Source organism: Euprymna scolopes, chromosome 3, assembly GCF_053919585.1.
Source record: "Euprymna scolopes isolate OS-2025 chromosome 3, ASM5391958v1, whole genome shotgun sequence".
Taxonomy (NCBI): domain Eukaryota; kingdom Metazoa; phylum Mollusca; class Cephalopoda; order Sepiida; family Sepiolidae; genus Euprymna; species Euprymna scolopes.
Window position 1 is genome coordinate 54,270,901 of NC_136484.1, and position 4,334 is coordinate 54,275,234.

The window sequence follows — 4,334 nt, forward strand, 5'->3', positions numbered from 1 at the left end:
GTTTTTCTTCGAGTTGTCTTTTCATATCAAATTCATTCTTTGCACGCTTATATATACGCAAACGTTTCCACATTTTAATCTCCATCGCCTTAAAACTAATCTGAACTATGACACGTGCTGATGACAACAATATTTCTTCCCTTCATTCTAATAAACGTATTACTTGTCATAAATAAAATCTATAACTCATTAAATCTCTAAATTTTTCCAACATTCAAAAGTGAAGATTTCGTGTCCATATGTTACTATGATAAAATATCTCTGAAATCATTCCGATTAAATATCTCGATTCTTGTAATATTAATATTTCGGATATAAAGCTTTTGTTACCATATGTTTCCATAAGATATCTCTGAAATCACTGCGATAAGATCTTGAAAACTTTTAGAAAAATAAATTAATGTAACGAAATTGTTTTTAATATAAATGTTCGTTTAATTTCGTAAGAAACTATTTTTTTATTTTGGGGTCAGAAGTATTTAAAAAACTGTAAAGTACATTGCTTGAGATAATCGAAAGACTCATGAAACTGATGTCGCCCCCCCTCTGAACTATCTATAAATATTTGATGTTGCACATTTTAAAATATTGAATAACTAAAATAATTCGCTGTTCTGATAATTCATTGTAATACAGCTTCCTATTCGAGTAGATTATTTCCAAGAATTGCAGGTTTGTGGAATTCTCTGTTGACTGTTTGCTTTCGTTCTTGTTATCTCCTTACATCAAGTGGCTTCACACCTTGTCTGAAGCTAATTAAAACAACTAAACTAGCTTTTAATATTTAAAATAAGTTCAGTCGAACTTTAATTAAACTTTAAATGAAACATTTTGACTTCTGATAGGATTTTATATTTACTCAATTTTAATAAAAATCAAGATGAAATATGCTTAAGATTGCTTGTTTGCTTAGTCTGCATAAATCATTTATATTTCATTTAATATAGTTTCATTATAATCCGTTGACATTTTTTGTGCCTGTGATTTTAGAGGTTATATCTCTTTTAATCTTTGAATGAATGACGTCTTTTCATGTCCATTTTTTCTTTCGCTCATATCACTTTATAAAAACAGTAATAATATTGTGTAGATAATCTATGTCTATGTATATAAGTATATCATCATCATTATCAGAATCATCATCATTTTGCAACCGCAATCGAGATGATGAAGTTTAGTAAACTGCACATTTTTTCATATGATCTTAATGTGTGCGCATGCCACAACTATACACATTGGAAAGCAAGACTGGTCTGACCTTCTACTTACATACAATGCATTGTTAATCCTAAATAGTCACCAATCTGGCACTGATTAGTCTAAGTGTTGCTTAACTTTGGTGATCTAACAAGAACCAGGCTGTCAACGTAATTGTGCCATATCTATATATCTATAAAAGTGAACATGTCTGTCTGTGTACATTTCCCTTCGCAATAACTTTGTCAATTTTAAGTCTACATACGCGAAATTTGATATGCATGGTACTGAGATTTGGAAAAATCTATGGATCGGTTTCGGCCAGAAATTTGGCGATTAAGGGGTCAAAGTTCAACGATTTGACCTATGGGAACTCTACCAAACTCCTCCGACAATTTTGGGTCTAAACACTTGAAATTTTAGATAAAGGCTCATTGAACATCGATCTAACTTAATAAATTAATTTGAGCCTAAAACAATAAATGTTAAGGGGTCATAATAGGGGTCATAGTTTTAAAAAATTGACCACTTTTTTTTGTTTTGCTCAAGGTACATCTCCAAATACCCGGGCAACGCCGAGCACCGATGCTAGTATATCTATAAAAGTGAAAGTGTCCGTCTGTGTGTGTCTGTGTGTGTCTGTGTGTGTCTGTGTGTGTGAGTCTGTGAACATTTCTCTACGCAATAAATTTGTCAATTTTTAGTTTATAGACTCGAAGTTTGCTATACAGGGTACTGAGATTTGGGAACATCGATGTGATTGGTTTTGAGCCAAAAGTTTGGCGATTAGGGGGTCAAAGTTCAACTATTTGACCTTTGAGAACTCTACCAAACTCCTCCGACGATTTTGGTTCTACACACTTGAAATTTTAGATATAGGTTCCTTGGACATGGATCTAACTTAATAACTTGAGTTGAGCCCAAAACAATAAATGTTAAGGGGGTCATAATAGGGGTCAAAGTTAAAAAAAAAATTACCACTTTTTTTTTGCTCAACATACACTTCCAAATACCCGGGCAACGTCGGGCACTCATGCTAGTATATATATATATATATATATATATATAGCTGTACCCGGCCACGCGTTGCTGTGGCTCGCTCAGTTTGTTAAAATGGAACACATACCTCTAGAAAAATTGCATTTTGTATTGTTTATTTACTTTTATTATATTTTACAATTTTTTTTTATCAATAAATGTTTTTTTTTTCCTCAAAAAAAGATTCATTTTTTATCATAAATTCTTAGGTGAAAGTTTTTGGGGGGGGTTTTTTCAGGAAAACTTCCACTTTTTTTAAAGAAAGTTAGCAGTAAACATTCTTTTTGAAAATGGAATTTTTATGATAAAAAGAACAGATTAATGCTTTATATGAACACTGTAAATAGTTAGGTGAAAATAGAGAAAAGTTTGATTTTTTCAAGATAATGTACAAATTATTTTTTGTCAACACATGTTAAGAAAATAAACAGAAAAAATACTCCCATCATTAATTAAATAATTATGCAAAAAAATAAATAAAATGTTGATTTAGTGCTTCAACATTTGAACAACGCTCGGTTGAATCCGATCGAACCCTAACCATAATTGGAATCCGGGGTGCGGGTCAAATTCTGCATGAGTACCAAACCTTTTTTTAAATTCGTCTTTTGTTCAATTTTTTGAGTAGGTTATCAGCGATTGCAAACAAATTTAACCGAAATGCAAATTCAAGAATCAAAAAATTTTAACAAGTGCTCAGCTTCTAATACAAATCCTAGTAAATCAGTCCCTCTTATTGGAAACACTCAAGAGAAAGACGAAACCAAATTATTGCCAGTTTGGTTGATTCTATTTTTTTCCTTTTTTTTTTCAATATTTTAAGCAGATTTGACCTCAGCTACCAGATTTTTATGAGCCGCTCGAGTTTTAATATAATGTAAGCAGATCTAGATGTTTATCATTTACGATAAAACTTGCTGAGTATGCACTGTTTTACGGTTGTTGTAAAAATGGAACGGAAACTTAAATTTCGCTCCATTTTAATCTTTTTTTTTAATTGTGCCCCTCCCCCAAAAAAACGAATATAATCAAAAGAATAACATTCAACAATTGTACTTTATATATATATATATATATATATATATATATATATATATATATATATATATATATATATATATAACACAAAATATATTTTTTTAAGTTATTAACGAAAGGGAAATAATTCCATTTTTAAACGAATAAAAAAGTCAGTTTGGTATATCTTTGTGTTATTTTTTACATAAGTCCAATTTACTGTTCACATTGGAAATGTCGACATTTATAGGTTGTCGGGTATGTTTACAACAAATAAACACTCCAATCTACCCATGTTAAGAACGGCTTTCAGAATAGACACCCCTAACCTTGTCAGCATACTCGAAAACCTATAAAAGTTTACATGTCGAATGTGAACGATGAGTTGGACGTAATGTAAAAGTGTACCGAATTTAAAAGCGAACGAAATTTAAATTTCCGTTCCATTTTTACAACAACCGTAAAGTAGAGCATTCTATGCAAATTTTCACTAACTTAGTGTATTAATATTATTTTTATTTAAGCAAAAATAATATTTAGGTTTGCGTATAAATTCCTAAACTCATTTCACACTAAATAATGTAGGTGACTGAAATAGGAATCTAATTGGAATCTGCCCATGTTAAGAACGGTTTTCGAAATAGACACCCCTAATCTTGTCAGTATACTCGAAAACCTATAAAAGTTCACATGTCGTATGTGAACGATGAGTTGAACGTAATGTAAAAATGTATCGAATTTAAAAGGGAACGAAATTTAAATTTCCGTTCCATTTTTACAACAACCGTAAAGCAGAGCATTCTATGCAAATTTTCCCTAACTTAGTGTATTAATGTGATTTTTTAAGTAAAAATAATATTTAGGTTTGGATATAAATTCCTAAATTCATTTCACACTAAATAATTTAGGTGACTGAAATAGGAATCTAATTGAATCTTTAATTTCCTAAATAGTAATAAGATGATCCACAATAGTCGATTTGCTGCTAATATCCATTTTTTAGGTACGGGCAAAAATAAACGAAGAATAGGGGGATCTAGTTTTGAAAGCCAATTTATCATAATTTTTTTGTAGGTTTCCGA